Consider the following 16637-nt stretch of genomic DNA (forward strand, 5'->3'; position numbering starts at 1 on the left):
AACTTTATGCATAACTGTATGCCTGGTAGCTACCCTTGCCTTCTCACCTCGGCATGCTTCTAGAAAAAAGATTTGGCTTCCTCCAACAGAGATTTTTTCTTTGGGGATCCTAAACTCGGATAATCCCCTGGGCTAGGTAACAGAGAATTTGGGCTACTTTGGAGGTTGGTACATGCCCAGTAGAATACTTTGCCTCCGCCACATTGTACTTAGGAAAACGTTTCGCCTCCCTGCGGCAGTTCTGGACAAAAGCAGCGTACCCATCTGGGGTAGCTACCGGAATTTTGGCCAAATTGGGAATTATGTGCATGCCCAGTAGCTACCCGTTCCACCTCCCAGGCATACTTCCTGAAATGATTTGGCCTCTTCCAGAGAGAGAGGGACTTGTGGATTCGGTCCGCAGAACCCTTCAGGCTAGGTACCCAAGAACTTTGCCCAATTTGGGATGGAGATGCATCCGAAAAGGCTTCTCTAGCCTCCCGCTTATCTTGGTTGCCAAAACTTTGTGGCTACCTCCACATACAGATTTACTTTGGGATCCTGCCCTCAGATCGCTTCAGGCTAGGTACCTGACAACTTTGCCCAATTTCCGACGCAGGTACCTGCCTGGGTACCTTCACTTCCCTTCGCTCATCTTGTTTTCCAAAACTTCTGGGCTAGCTCCAAATAAACAAGTGCTTGTCAATACCAGCTGAAGACCCCTCCACGTTACGTCTCTCTCAACTTTGGCCCTACTTTGGACGTAGCTGCATGCCTGCTAGCAACCATCGCTTCCTCCACAAAAGCTTCTCAAAATGTATGGGATTCTGCCTGAGACACATTTAGCTCTGGGTACCAGCTGCAGAGCCCTTCAGGGTAGGGACACCACAAGTTTGGCCAAGTTTATGCATAACTGTATGCCTGGTAGCTACCCTTGCCTTCTCACCTTGCCATGCTTCTAGAAAAAAGATTTGGCTTCCTCCAACAGAGATTTTTTCTTTGGGGATCCTAAACTCGGATTCCCCTGGGCTAGGTAACAGAGAATTTGGGCTACTTTGGACGTTGGTACATGCCCGCTAGCTACCTTTGCCTCCGCCACATTGTACTTTTGAAAAAGTTTCGTCTCCCTGCAGCAGTTCTTGATAAAAGTACCGTACCCGTCTAGGGTAGCTACAGGAATTTTGGCCAAATTGGGAATTATGCGCATGCCCAGTAGCTACCCGTTCCTCCTCCCAGGCATACCTTCTGAAATGTTTTGGGCCTCTTCCAGAGAGAGAGGGACTTGTGGATTCGTTCCGCAGAACCCTTCAGGCTAGGTACCCGAGAACTTGGGCCAATTTTCGATGGAGGTGCATCCCAAGAGGCTTCTCTTGCCTCTGCCTGATCTGGTTTGCCAAAACCTTGTGGCTACCTCCACATACAGATTTACTTTGGGATCCTGCCCTCAGATCGCTTCAGGCTAGGTACCTGACAACTTTGCCCAATTTCCGACGGAGGTACCTGCCTGGGTACCTTCACTTCCCTTCCCTCATCTTGTTTTCCAAAACTTCTGGGCTAGCTCCAAATACACAACTGCTTGTCAATACCAGCTGAAGACCCCTCCACGTTACGTCTCTCTCAACTTTGGCCCTACTTTGGACGTAGCTGCATGCCTGCTAGCTACCTCTGCTTCCTCCACAAAAGTTTCTCAAAATGTATGCGATTCTGCCTGAGACACATTTAGCTCTGGGGACCAGCTGCAAAGCCCTTCAGGGTAGGGACACCACAAGTTTGGCCAAGTTTATGCATAACTGTATGCCTGGTAGCTACCCTTGCCTTCTCACCTCGGCATGCTTCTAGAAAAAAGATTTAGATTCCTCCAACAGAGATTTTTTCTTTGGGGATCCTAAACTCGGATTCCCCTGGGCTAGGTAACAGAGAATTTGGGCTAGTTTGGACGTTGGTACATGCCCGCTAGCTACCTTTGCCTCCGCCACATTGTACTTTTGAAAAAGTTTCGTCTCCCTGCAGCAGTTCTTGATAAAAGTACCGTACCCGTCTAGGGTAGCTACAGGAATTTTGGCCAAATTGGGAATTATGCGCATGCCCAGTAGCTACCCGTTCCTCCTCCCAGGCATACCTTCTGAAATGTTTTGGGCCTCTTCCAGAGAGAGAGGGACTTGTGGATTCGGTCCGCAGAACCCTTCAGGCTAGGTACCCGAGAACTTGGGCCAATTTTCGATGGAGGTGCATCCCAAGAGGCTTCTCTTGCCTCTGCCTGATCTGGTTTGCCAAAACCTTGTGGCTACCTCCACATACAGATTTACTTTGGGATCCTGCCCTCAGATCGCTTCAGGCTAGGTACCTGACAACTTTGCCCAATTTCCGACGGAGATACCTGCCTGGGTACCTTCACTTCCCTTCCCTCATCTTGTTTTCCAAAACTTCTGGGCTAGCTCCAAATACACAACTGCTTGTCAATACCAGCTGAAGACCCCTCCACGTTACGTCTCTCTCAACTTTGGCCCTACTTTGGACGTAGCTGCATGCCTGCTAGCTACCTCTGCTTCCTCCACAAAAGTTTCTCAAAATGTATGCGATTCTGCCTGAGACACATTTAGCTCTGGGGACCAGCTGCAAAGCCCTTCAGGGTAGGGACACCACAAGTTTGGCCAACTTTATGCATAACTGTATGCCTGGTAGCTACCCTTGCCTTCTCACCTCGGCATGCTTCTAGAAAAAAGATTTGGCTTCCTCCAACAGAGATTTTTTCTTTGGGGATCCTAAACTCGGATAATCCCCTGGGCTAGGTAACAGAGAATTTGGGCTACTTTGGAGGTTGGTACATGCCCAGTAGAATACTTTGCCTCCGCCACATTGTACTTAGGAAAACGTTTCGCCTCCCTGCGGCAGTTCTGGACAAAAGCAGCGTACCCATCTGGGGTAGCTACCGGAATTTTGGCCAAATTGGGAATTATGTGCATGCCCAGTAGCTACCCGTTCCACCTCCCAGGCATACTTCCTGAAATGATTTGGCCTCTTCCAGAGAGAGAGGGACTTGTGGATTCGGTCCGCAGAACCCTTCAGGCTAGGTACCCAAGAACTTTGCCCAATTTGGGATGGAGATGCATCCGAAAAGGCTTCTCTAGCCTCCCGCTTATCTTGGTTGCCAAAACTTTGTGGCTACCTCCACATACAGATTTACCTTGCGATCCTGCCCTCAGATCGCTTCAGGCTAGGTACCTGACAACTTTGCCCAATTTCCGACGCAGGTACCTGCCTGGGTACCTTCACTTCCCTTCGCTCATCTTGTTTTCCAAAACTTCTGGGCTAGCTCCAAATAAACAAGTGCTTGTCAATACCAGCTGAAGACCCCTCCACGTTACGTCTCTCTCAACTTTGGCCCTACTTTGGACGTAGCTGCATGCCTGCTAGCAACCATCGCTTCCTCCACAAAAGCTTCTCAAAATGTATGGGATTCTGCCTGAGACACATTTAGCTCTGGGTACCAGCTGCAGAGCCCTTCAGGGTAGGGACACCACAAGTTTGGCCAAGTTTATGCATAACTGTATGCCTGGTAGCTACCCTTGCCTTCTCACCTTGCCATGCTTCTAGAAAAAAGATTTGGCTTCCTCCAACAGAGATTTTTTCTTTGGGGATCCTAAACTCGGATTCCCCTGGGCTAGGTAACAGAGAATTTGGGCTAGTTTGGACGTTGGTACATGCCCGCTAGCTACCTTTGCCTCCGCCACATTGTACTTTTGAAAAAGTTTCGTCTCCCTGCAGCAGTTCTTGATAAAAGTACCGTACCCGTCTAGGGTAGCTACAGGAATTTTGGCCAAATTGGGAATTATGCGCATGCCCAGTAGCTACCCGTTCCTCCTCCCAGGCATACCTTCTGAAATGTTTTGGGCCTCTTCCAGAGAGAGAGGGACTTGTGGATTCGTTCCGCAGAACCCTTCAGGCTAGGTACCCGAGAACTTGGGCCAATTTTCGATGGAGGTGCATGCCAAGAGGCTTCTCTTGCCTCTGCCTGATCTGGTTTGCCAAAACCTTGTGGCTACCTCCACATACAGATTTACTTTGGGATCCTGCCCTCAGATCGCTTCAGGCTAGGTACCTGACAACTTTGCCCAATTTCCGACGGAGGTACCTGCCTGGGTACCTTCACTTCCCTTCCCTCATCTTGTTTTCCAAAACTTCTGGGCTAGCTCCAAATACACAACTGCTTGTCAATACCAGCTGAAGACCCCTCCACGTTACGTCTCTCTCAACTTTGGCCCTACTTTGGACGTAGCTGCATGCCTGCTAGCTACCTCTGCTTCCTCCACAAAAGTTTCTCAAAATGTATGCGATTCTGCCTGAGACACATTTAGCTCTGGGGACCAGCTGCAAAGCCCTTCAGGGTAGGGACACCACAAGTTTGGCCAACTTTATGCATAACTGTATGCCTGGTAGCTACCCTTGCCTTCTCACCTCGGCATGCTTCTAGAAAAAAGATTTAGATTCCTCCAACAGAGATTTTTTCTTTGGGGATCCTAAACTCGGATTCCCCTGGGCTAGGTAACACAGAATTTGGGCTACTTTGGAGGTTGGTACATGCCCGGTAGCATACTTTGCCTCCGCCAGATTGTACTTAGGAAAACGTTTCACCTCCATGCGGCTGTTCTGGACGAAAGCAGCGTACCCGTCAGGGGTAGCTACCGGAATTTTGGCCAAATTGGGAATTATCTGCATGCCCAGTAGCTACCCGTTCCTCCTCCCAGGCATACTTTCTGAAATGTTTTGGCCTCTTCCAGAGAGAGAGGGACTTGTGGATTCTCACCGCAGAACCCTTCAGGCTAGGTACCAGAGAACTTGGGCCAATTTTCGACGGAGGTGCATGCCAAGAGGCTTCACTTGCCTCTGCCTGATCTGGTTTGCCAAAACCTTGTGGCTACCTCCACATACAGATTTACTTTGGGATCCTGCCCTCAGATCGCTTCAGGCTAGGTACCTGACAACTTTGCCCAATTTCCGACGGAAGTACCTGCCTGGGTACCTTCACTTCCCTTCCCTCATCTTGTTTTCCAAAACTTCTGGGCTAGCTCCAAATACACAAATGCTTGTCAATACCAGCTGAAGACCCCTCCACGTTACGTCTCTCTCAACTTTGGTCCTACTTTGGACGTAGCTGCATGCCTGCTAGCAACCATCGCTTCCTCCACAAAAGCTTCTCAAAATGTTTGGGATTATTCCTGGGAGACATTTAGCTCTGGGGACCAGCTGCAAAGCCCTTCAGGGTAGGGACACCACAAGTTTGGCCAACTTTATGCATAACTGTATGCCTGGTAGCTACCCTTGCCTTCTCACCTCGGCATGCTTCTGCAAAAGATTTGGCTTTCTCCAACAGAGATTTTTTCTTTGGGGATCCTAAACTCGGATTCCCCTGGGCTAGGTAACAGAGAATTTGGGCTACTTTGGAGGTTGGTACATGCCCGGTAGCATACTTTGCCTCTGCCAGATTGTACTTAGGAAAACGTTTCGCCTCCCTGCGGCTGTTCTGGACAAAAGCAGCGTACCCGTCTGGGGTAGCTACCTGAATTTTGGCCAAATTGGGAATTATGTGCATGCCCAGTAGCTACCCGTTCCTCCTCCCAGGCATACTTTCTGAAATGTTTTGGCCTCTTCCAGAGAGAGAGGGACTTGTGAATTCGGTCCACAGAACCCTTCAGGCTAGGTACCTGAGAACTTTGCCCAATTTCCGACCGAGGTACCCGCCTGGTTACCTTCACTTCCCTTCCCTCATCTTGTTTTCCAAAACTTCTGGGCTTGCTCCAAATAAACAAGTGCTTGTCAATACCAGCTGAAGACCCCTCCACGTTACGTCTCTCTCAACTATGGCCCTACTTTGGACGTAGCTGCATGCCTGCTAGCTACCATTGCCTCCTGCAGGGAAGCTTCTGCAAATGTTCGAGATTCAGCCTGAGACACATTTAGCTCTGGGGACCAGCTGCAAAGCCCTTCAGGGTAGGGACACCACATGTTTGGCCAAGTTTACAGGGAAGTGTATGCCTGGTAGCTACCCTTGCCTTCTCACCTTGGCATGCTTCTAGAAAATAGATTTGGCTTCCTCCAACAGAGATTTTTTCTTTGGGGATCCTAAACTCGGATTCCCCTGGGCTAGGTAACAGAATTTTGGCTATTTTGGACGTTGGTACATGCCCGGTAGCATACTTTGCCTCCACCACATTGTACTTAGTGAAAATTTTGCCTTACCTGCGTTAGTTCTGGAAAAGCAGTTTACCTGTCTGGTATTTGTTACCTGCCTTGTGTCTGCATGTCCTGTAGCTCTCACGGATTACCTCAAATTGCACGGAGGTTCCCCACTTTTTTCTCCATTTGTTGAGGTCTGGTCCTGTTTGACCCTTAAGGCTCTTTCCAAGCATCTCTTTGAGCCTTTCCTTTTGGCATTCTCTGAACACAGCTGAAACCTCGGCTTGCTGCCTCAAACTCCTCCAAGGCTGTTGCTCTAGTTCATTTTTGTCCATCGGTGTACGTTCCCAACCCTGCAACAATGGAATAGACAGTGTTTGTTTCCTTTTGTTTTCTTTGGGTGTTTCTTTGCATTACGATCTTTTCTTTCTTTGGTCTTTCCTTCAATCCTACCACTTTTGTTAGTTTGAATCCTCCACTTAGTTTTGTTGTTTCTTTGCTTTTTTCAGACATCAGCACCCCACCCCATTTTCCCTGTGCACTGCCTCCCTCATAGAATCCTACAATGCCTGGGGTTGGAAGGGACCTTAAAGACCATCCAGCTCGAGCCCACCTGCACTGGTGCCTCAGGACCCTGTTGGGAGCCGCACGTCTGGGCTGGGGCCAGCTCTGCCTTGGGGGTGACTGAGGCTGTGCCTGTCAGCCCTGCACTGGGACATGGCGGTTGCCTAGCACCACTCTGGGTCACAATATGCACTGCCCCTCACAGCACAGGGCTGCCATGTGGTCACGGTCCCTGTCCTTGGCTTCCCAAGGAGCTGCGTCCCCATGCTTGGTCCTGAGCGAGGTGCTGCATGTGCGAGTCCAGGAGTCCCCAAGTGCCACAGGGTGGACTTCTCTCTCTTTCCCCTGGAGCTGAACACTCTCTTTTGGTTCCACCATACCTGTGCCCCTGAGAAGCTCCGCAGCCAGGACGTCCATGGCCCAGCTCTCTCAAGCTCACGGCTGGGCTGTCCTGCCCCAGGGGGTCCTGACAGGTGCCTGGAGCACACTGGAAAAGTTGGGCCTACATGCCTTAGTTCTGAACAAAAGCAGCATACCCAGGCTGTGACAAACCCTCTCTGGGCATCAGAACAGAATCTTGAAGTCTGCGGTGCCCAAAGTGAAACCTTTTTCTTCACTCCTTATAAAATAAACATTAAAGTTAACTCTTAAGGAGATAATGAGATTAAGGAAGTACATGCTAAACACAGAAGACTATAATTCGCAACTTTTTGCCCAAAATATGCTCATTGTCATCCCAGGGTGGGACAGATAAGCTTAGGATATAAAAGTGTTAGGAGGTAGTGGTAAAGAAGTTAATGACAGCAAAACCCTAGAGTGAGGAAAAATGGGAGAGCTGGGGAGTTGGGGGGGAGAAGAAAAATTGAAAACCTACAAGAGGCAGTCGATGTTCTGTGCTCCTTCTCCACCAAGACAGGGACACCTCCTTGGTAAGCTCTGCACCTTCACCTTCACTTTGGTGAGGAATACCTGCGATAGCATTTATACGTTAAATAAACATATTAACTGCCTATTGGGTTAGGGGCATAGATTCATTTTAGCTGCCTATCGGGTCAGTGGAATAGACCCACAAGAAAGAGGACAATCCCTTCTCATGAAGACCTCAGGGTTCTCCCATTTGGCTGCATCTGTTCAAAAACCAGCCTGCATACAAGCGATGCAGGAGAAGGATCTCACGGACATCCACAAAGCTAGCCCTGATTGATCTGGCAAGGTTAACTGCCCCTTAGCTGTAGCCTCCCAGACAGCATAAAGACACACGTAGCTAGTCTCCAAGACCACATACAAACTGCCTGTGCTATCAATGCTGCCCTGGATGCCACACAGCTGGCAGATCTGGTTTGCCAAAACCTTGTGGCTACCTCCACATACAGATTTACTTTGGGATCCTGCCCTCAGATCGCTTCAGGCTAGGTACCTGACAACTTTGCCCAATTTCCGACGGAGATACCTGCCTGGGTACCTTCACTTCCCTTCCCTCATCTTGTTTTCCAAAACTTCTGGGCTAGCTCCAAATACACAACTGCTTGTCAATACCAGCTGAAGACCCCTCCACGTTACGTCTCTCTCAACTTTGGCCCTACTTTGGACGTAGCTGCATGCCTGCTAGCTACCTCTGCTTCCTCCTGCGAAAAGGTTCTCAAAATGTATGGGATTCTGCCTGAGACACATTTAGCTCAGGGTACCAGCTGCAAAGCCCTTCAGGGTAGGGACACCACAAGTTTGGCCAAGTTTATGCATAACTGTATGCCTCGTAGCTACCCTTCCCTTCTCACCTCGGCATGCTTCTAGAAAAAAGATTTGGCTTCCTCCAACAGAGATTTTTTCTTTGGGGATCCTAAACTCGGATTCCCCTGGGCTAGGTAACACAGAATTTGGGCTACTTTGGAGGTTGGTACATGCCCGGTAGAATACTTTGCCTCCGCCAGATTGTACTTAGGAAAACGTTTCACCTCCATGCGGCTGTTCTGGACAAAAGCAGCGTACCCGTCAGGGGTAGCTACAGGAATTTTGGCCAAATTGGGAATTATCTGCATGCCCAGTAGCTACCCGTTCCTCCTCCCAGGCATACTTTCTGAAATGTTTTGGCCTCTTCCAGAGAGAGAGGGACTTGTGGATTCGGTCCGCAGAACCCTTCAGGCTAGGTACCCAAGAACTTGGGCCAATTTTCGATGGAGGTGCATGCCAAGAAGCTTCTCTTGCCTCTGCCTCATCTGGTTTGCCAAAACCTTGTGGCTACCTCCACATACAGATTTACTTTGGGATCCTGCCCTCAGATCGCTTCAGGCTAGGTACCTGACAACTTTGCCCAATTTCCGACGGAGGTACCTGCCTGGGTACCTTCACTTCCCTTCCCTCATCTTGTTTTCCAAAACTTCTGGGCTAGCTCCAAATAAACAACTGCTTGTCAATACCAGCTGAAGACCCCTCCACGTTACGTCTCTCTCAACTTTGGCCCTACTTTGGACGTAGCTGCATGCCTGCTAGCAACCATCGCTTCCTCCACAAGAGGTTCTCAAAATGTATGGGATTCTGCCTGGGAGACATTTACCTCTGGGTACCAGCTGCAAAGCCCTTCAGGGTAGGGACACCACAAGTTTGGCCAAGTTTATGCATAACTGTATGCCTCGTAGCTACCCTTGCCTTCTCACCTTGGCATGCTTCTGCAAAATTTTTGTATACCTCCAACATAGATTTTTTCTTTGGGGATCCTAAACTTGGATTCCCCTGGGCTAGGTAACAGAGAATTTGGGCTAATTTGGAGGTTGGTACATGCCCGGTAGCATACTTTGCCTCTGCCAGACTGTACTTTTGAAAAAGTTTTGCCTCCCTGCGGCAGTTCTGGATAAAAGCAGCGTACCCGTCTGGGGTAGCTACCTGAATTTTGGCCAAATTGGGAATTATGTGCATGCCCAGTAGCTACCCGTTCCTCCTCCCAGGCATACTTTCTGAAATGTTTTGGCCTCTTCCAGAGAGAGAGGGACTTGTGGATTCGGTCCGCAGAACCCTTCAGGCTAGGTACCTGAGAACTTGGGCCAATTTGCGATGGAGGTGCATGCCAAGAGGCTTCTCTTCCCTCTGCCTGATCTGGTTTGCCAAAACCTTGTGCCTACCTCCACATACAGATTTACCTTGCGATCCTGCCCTCAGATCGCTTCAGGCTAGGTACCTGACAACTTTGCCCAATTTCCGACGGAGGTACCTGCCTGGGTACCTTCACTTCCCTTCCCTCCTTTTCCAAAACTTTTGGGCTAGCTCCAAATACACAACTGCTTGTCAATACCAGCTGAAGACCCCTCCACGTTACGTCTCTCTCAACTTTGGCCCTACTTTGGACGTAGCTGCATGCCTGCTAGCAACCATCGCTTCCTCCACAAAAGCTTCTCAAAATGTACGGGATTCTGCCTGAGACACATTTAGCTCTGGGGACCAGCTGCAAAGCCCTTCAGGGTAGGGACACCACAAGTTTGGTCAAGTTTACAGGGAAGTCTATGCCTGGTAGCTACCCTTGCCTTCTCACCTCGGCATGCTTCTAGAAAAAAGATTTGGCTTCCTCCAACAGAGATTTTGTCTTTGAGGATCCTAAACCCGGATCCCTCTAGGCTAGGTAACAGAGAATTCTGGCTAATTTGGACGTTGGTACATGCCCGCTAGCTACCTTTGCCTCCACCACATTGTACTTAGGGAAAATTTTGCCTTACCTGCATTACTTCTGGAAAAGCAGCTTACCTGTCTGGTATTTGTTACCTGCCTGTGTCTGCATGTCCTGTAGCTCTCACGGATTACCTCAAATTGCACGGAGGTTCCCCACTTTTTTCTCCATTTGTTGAGGTCTGGTCCTGTTTGACCCTTAAGGCTCTTTCCAAGCATCTCTTTGAGCCTTTCCTTTTGGCATTCTCTGAACACAGCTGAAACCTCGGCTTGCTGCCTCAAACTCCTCCAAGGCTGTTGCTCTAGTTCATTTTTGTCCATCGGTGTACGTTCCCAACCCTGCAACAATGGAATAGACAGTGTTTGTTTCCTTTTGTTTTCTTTGGGTGTTTCTTTGCATTACGACCTTTTCTTTCTTTGGTCTTTCCTTCAATCCTACCACTTTTGTTAGTTTGAATCCTCCACTTAGTTTTGTTGTTTCTTTGCTTTTTTCAGACATCAGCACCCCACCCCATTTTCCCTGTGCACTGCCTCCCTCATAGAATCCTACAATGCCTGGGGTTGGAAGGGACCTTAAAGACCATCCAGCTCGAGCCCACCTGCACTGGTGCCTCAGGACCCTGTTGGGAGCCGCACGTCTGGGCTGGGGCCAGCTCTGCCTTGGGGGTGACTGAGGCTGTGCCTGTCAGCCCTGCACTGGGACATGGCGGTTGCCTAGCACCACTCTGGGTCACAATATGCACTGCCCCTCACAGCACAGGGCTGCCATGTGGTCACGGTCCCTGTCCTTGGCTTCCCAAGGAGCTGCGTCCCCATGCTTGGTCCTGAGCGAGGTGCTGCATGTGCGAGTCCAGGAGTCCCCAAGTGCCACAGGGTGGACTTCTCTCTCTTTCCCCTGGAGCTGAACACTCTCTTTTGGTTCCACCATACCTGTGCCCCTGAGAAGCTCCACAGCCAGGACGTCCATGGCCCAGCTCTCTCAAGCTCACGGCTGGGCTGTCCTGCCCCAGGGGGTCCTGACAGGTGCCTGGAGCACACTGGAAAAGTTGGGCCTACATGCCTTAGTTCTGAACAAAAGCAGCATACCCAGGCTGTGACAAACCCTCTTTGGGCATCAGAACAGAATCTTGAAGTCTGCGGTGCCCAAAGTGAAACCTTTTTCTTCACTCCTTATAAAATAAACATTAAAGTTAACTCTTAAGGAGATAATGAGATTAAGGAAGTACATGCTAAACATAGAAGACTATAATTCGCAACTTTTTGCCCAAAATATGCTCATTGTCATCCCAGGGTGGGACAGATAAGCTTAGGATATAAAAGTGTTAGGAGGTAGTGGTAAAGAAGTTAATGACAGCAAAACCCTAGAGTGAGGAAAAAAGGGAGAGCTGGGGAGTTGGGGGGGAGAAGAAAAATTGAAAACCTACAAGAGGCAGTCGATGTTCTGTGCTCCTTCTCCACCAAGACAGGGACACCTCCTTGGTAAGCTCTGCACCTTCACCTTCACTTTGGTGAGGAATACCTGCGATAGCATTTATACGTTAAATAAACATATTAACTGCCTATTGGGTTAGGGGCATAGATTCATTTTAGCTGCCTATCGGGTCAGTGGAATAGACCCACAAGAAAGAGGACAATCCCTTCTCATGAAGACCTCAGGGTTCTCCCATTTGGCTGCATCTGTTCAAAAACCAGCCTGCATACAAGCGATGCAGGAGAAGGATCTCACGGAGATCCCCAAAGCTAGCCCTGATTGATCTGGCAAGGTTAACTGCCCCTTAGCTGTAGCCTCCCAGACAGCATAAAGACACATGTAGCTAGTCTCCAAGACCACATACAAACTGCCTGTGCTATCAATGCTGCCCTGGATGCCACACAGCTGGCAGATCTGGTTTGCCAAAACCTTGTGGCTACATCCACATACAGATTTACTTTGGGATCCTGCCCTCAGATCGCTTCAGGCTAGGTACCTGACAACTTTGCCCAATTTCCGACGCAGGTACCTGCCTGGGTACCTTCACTTCCCTTCCTCATCTTGTTTTCCAAAACTTCTGGGCTAGCTCCAAATACACAAATGCTTGTCAATATCAGCTGAAGACCCCTCCACGTTACGTCTCTCTCAACTTTGGCCCTACTTTGGACGTAGCTGCATGCCTGCTAGCAACCATCGCTTCCTCCACAAGAGGTTCTCAAAATGTATGCGATTCTGCCTGAGACACATTTAGCTCTGGGGACCAGCTGCAAAGCCCTTCAGGGTAGGGACACCACAAGTTTGGCCAACTTTATGCGTAAGTGTATGCCTGGTAGCTACCCTTGCCTTCTCACCTTGGCATGCTTCTGCAAAATTTTTGTCTACCTCCAACAGAGATTTTTTCTTTGGGGATCCTAAACTCGGATTCCCCTGGGCTAGGTAACAGAGAATTTGGGCTAATTTGGAGGTTGGTACATGCCCGGTAGCATACTTTGCCTCCGCCACATTGTACTTTTGAAAAAGTTTTGCCTCCCTGCGGCAGTTCTGGATAAAAGCACCGTACCCGTCTGGGGAAGCTACCGGAATTTTGGCCAAATTGGGAATTATGTGCATGCCCAGTAGCTACCCGTTCCTCCTCCCAGGCATACTTTCTGAAATGTTTTGGGCCTCTTCCAGAGAGAGAGGGACTTGTGGGTTCGGTCCGCAGAACCCTTCAGGCTAGGTACCTGAGAACTTGGGCCAATTTGCGACGGAGGTGCATGCCAAGAGGCTTCTCTTCCCTCTGCCTGATCTGGTTTGCCAAAACCTTGTGGCTACCTCCACATACAGATTTACTTTGGGATCCTGCCCTCAGATCGCTTCAGGCTAGGTACCTGACAACTTTGCCCAATTTGGGACCGAGGTACCTGCCTGGGTACCTTCACTTCCCTTCGCTCATCTTGTTTTCCAAAACTTCTGGGCTAGCTCCAAATAAACAAGTGCTTGTCAATACCAGCTGAAGACCCCTCCACGTTACGTCTCTCTCAACTTTGGCCCTACTTTGGACGTAGCTGCATGCCTGCTAGCAACCATCGCTTCCTCCACAAAAGCTTCTCAAAATGTATGGGATTCTGCCTGAGACACATTTAGCTCTGGGTACCAGCTGCAAAGCCCTTCAGGGTAGGGACACCACAAGTTTGGCCAAGTTTATGCATAACTGTATGCCTGGTAGCTACCCTTGCCTTCTCACCTTGCCATGCTTCTAGAAAAAAGATTTGGCTTCCTCCAACAGAGATTTTTTCTTTGGGGATCCTAAACTCGGATTCCCCTGGGCTAGGTAACAGAGAATTTGGGCTAGTTTGGACGTTGGTACATGCCCGCTAGCTACCTTTGCCTCCGCCACATTGTACTTTTGAAAAAGTTTCGTCTCCCTGCAGCAGTTCTTGATAAAAGTACCGTACCCGTCTAGGGTAGCTACAGGAATTTTGGCCAAATTGGGAATTATGCGCATGCCCAGTAGCTACCCGTTCCTCCTCCCAGGCATACCTTCTGAAATGTTTTGGGCCTCTTCCAGAGAGAGAGGGACTTGTGGATTCGTTCCGCAGAACCCTTCAGGCTAGGTACCCGAGAACTTGGGCCAATTTTCGATGGAGGTGCATGCCAAGAGGCTTCTCTTGCCTCTGCCTGATCTGGTTTGCCAAAACCTTGTGGCTACCTCCACATACAGATTTACTTTGGGATCCTGCCCTCAGATCGCTTCAGGCTAGGTACCTGACAACTTTGCCCAATTTCCGACGGATATACCTGCCTGGGTACCTTCACTTCCCTTCCCTCATCTTGTTTTCCAAAACTTCTGGGCTAGCTCCAAATAAACAACTGCTTGTCAATACCAGCTGAAGACCCCTCCACGTTACGTCTCTCTCAACTTTGGCCCTACTTTGGACGTAGCTGCATGCCTGCTAGCAACCATCGCTTCCTCCACAAAAGTTTCTCAAAATGTATGGGATTCTGCCTGAGACACATTTACCTCTGGGTACCAGCTGCAAAACCCTTCAGGGTAGGGACACCACAAGTTTGGCCAAGTTTATGCATAACTGTATGCCTGGTAGCTACCCTTGCCTTCTCACCTCGGCATGCTTCTAGAAAAAAGATTTGGCTTCCTCCAACAGAGATTTTTTCTTTGGGGATCCTAAACTCGGATTCCCCTGGGCTTGGTAACACAGAATTTGGGCTACTTTGGAGGTTGGTACATGCCCAGTAGAATACTTTGCCTCCGCCAGATTGTACTTAAGAAAACGTTTCACCTCCATGCGGCTGTTGTGGACAAAAGCAGCGTACCCGTCAGGGGTAGCTACAGGAATTTTGGCCAAATTGGGAATTATGTGCATGCCCAGTAGCTACCCGTTCCTCCTCCCAGGCATACTTTCTGAAATGTTTTGGCCTCTTCCAGAGAGAGAGGGACTTGTGAGTTTGGTCCGCAGAACCGTTCAGGATAGGTACCCAAGAACTTGGGCCAATTTTCGACGGAGGTACATACCAAGAGGCTTCTCTTGCCTCCCGCTTATCTTGGTTACCAAAACCTTGTGGCTACCTCCACATACAGATTTACTTTGGGATCCTGCCCTCAGATCGCTTCAGGCTAGGTACCTGACAACTTTGCCCAATTTCCGACGGAGGTACCTGCCTGGGTACCTTCACTTCCCTTCCCTCATCTTGTTTTCCAAAACTTCTGGGCTAGCTCCAAATACACAAATGCTTGTCAATACCAGCTGAAGACCCCTCCACGTTACGTCTCTCTCAACTTTGGCCCTACTTTGGATGTAGCTGCATGCCTCCTAGCAACCATCGCTTCCTCCACAAAAGCTTCTCAAAATGTTTGGGATTATTCCTGGGAGACATTTACCTCTGGGTACCAGCTGCAAAGCCCTTCAGGGTAGGGACACCACAAGTTTGGCCAAGTTTATGCATAACTGTATGCCTCATAGCTACCCTTGCCTTCTCACCTCGGCATGCTTCTGCAAAAGATTTGGCTTTCTCCAACAGAGATTTTTTTCTTTGGGGATCCTAAACTCGGATTCCCCTGGGCTAGGTAACAGAGAATTTGGGCTACTTTGGAGGTTGGTACATGCCCGGTAGCATACTTTGCCTCTGCCAGATTGTACTTAGGAAAACGTTTCGCCTCCCTGCGGCTGTTCTGGACAAAAGCAGCGTACCCGTCTGGGGTAGCTACCTGAATTTTGGCCAAATTGGGAATTATGTGCATGCCCAGTAGCTACCCGTTCCTCCTCCCAGGCATACTTTCTGAAATGTTTTGGCCTCTTCCAGAGAGAGAGGGACTTGTGAATTCGGTCCACAGAACCCTTCAGGCTAGGTACCTGAGAACTTTGCCCAATTTCCGACCGAGGTACCCGCCTGGTTACCTTCACTTCCCTTCGCTCATCTTGTTTTCCAAAACTTCTGGGCTTGCTCCAAATAAACAAGTGCTTGTCAATACCAGCTGAAGACCCCTCCACGTTACGTCTCTCTCAACTATGGCCCTACTTTGGACGTAGCTGCATGCCTGCTAGCTACCATTGCCTCCTGCAGGGAAGCTTCTGCAAATGTTCGAGATTCAGCCTGAGACACATTTAGCTCAGGGTACCAGCTGCAAAGCCCTTCAGGGTAGGGACACCACAAGTTTGGCCAAGTTTACAGGGAAGTGTATGCCTGGTAGCTACCCTTGCCTTCTCACCTTGGCATGCTTCTAGAAAATAGATTTGGCTTCCTTCAACAGAGATTTTTTCTTTGGGGATCCTAAACTCGGATTCCCCTGGGCTAGGTAACAGAATTTTGGCTATTTTGGACGTTGGTACATGCCCGGTAGCATACTTTGCCTCCACCACATTGACCACATTGTACTTAGTGAAAATTTTGCCTTACCTGCGTTAGTTCTGGAAAAGCAGTTTACCTGTCTGGTATTTGTTACCTGCCTGTGTCTGCATGTCCTGTAGCTCTCACGGATTACCTCAAATTGCACGGAGGTTCCCCACTTTTTTCTCCATTTGTTGAGGTCTGGTCCTGATTGACCCTTAAGGCTCTTTCCAAGCATCTCTTTGAGCCTTTCCTTTTGGCATTCTCTGAACACAGCTGAAACCTCGGCTTGCTGCCTCAAACTCCTCCAAGGCTGTTGCTCTAGTTCATTTTTGTCCATCGGTGTACGTTCCCAACCCTGCAACAATGGAATAGACAGTGTTTGTTTCCTTTTGTTTTCTTTGGGTGTTTCTTTGCATTACGACCTTTTCTTTCTTTGGTCTTTCCTTCAATCCTACCACTTTTGTTAGTT

The 16637-nt window shown here is 49.2% G+C and overlaps 1 long non-coding RNA gene across 1 annotated transcript; it reads right to left on the bottom strand.

Annotated features, from left to right (window-relative positions):
- Positions 1-26: 26 nt before the first annotated feature.
- LOC136786557 (uncharacterized) lies at positions 27-16345 on the bottom strand. Its single transcript, XR_010825545.1, has 2 exons — positions 14671-16345; positions 27-5536 (listed from the first exon to the last, which is right to left on the bottom strand). It is a non-coding gene; the product is annotated as an uncharacterized lncRNA (long non-coding RNA).
- Positions 16346-16637: the final 292 nt, after the last annotated feature.

The sequence above is a fragment of the Anser cygnoides genome, chromosome 17 (assembly GCF_040182565.1).
Source record: "Anser cygnoides isolate HZ-2024a breed goose chromosome 17, Taihu_goose_T2T_genome, whole genome shotgun sequence".
Lineage (NCBI taxonomy): Eukaryota > Metazoa > Chordata > Aves > Anseriformes > Anatidae > Anser > Anser cygnoides.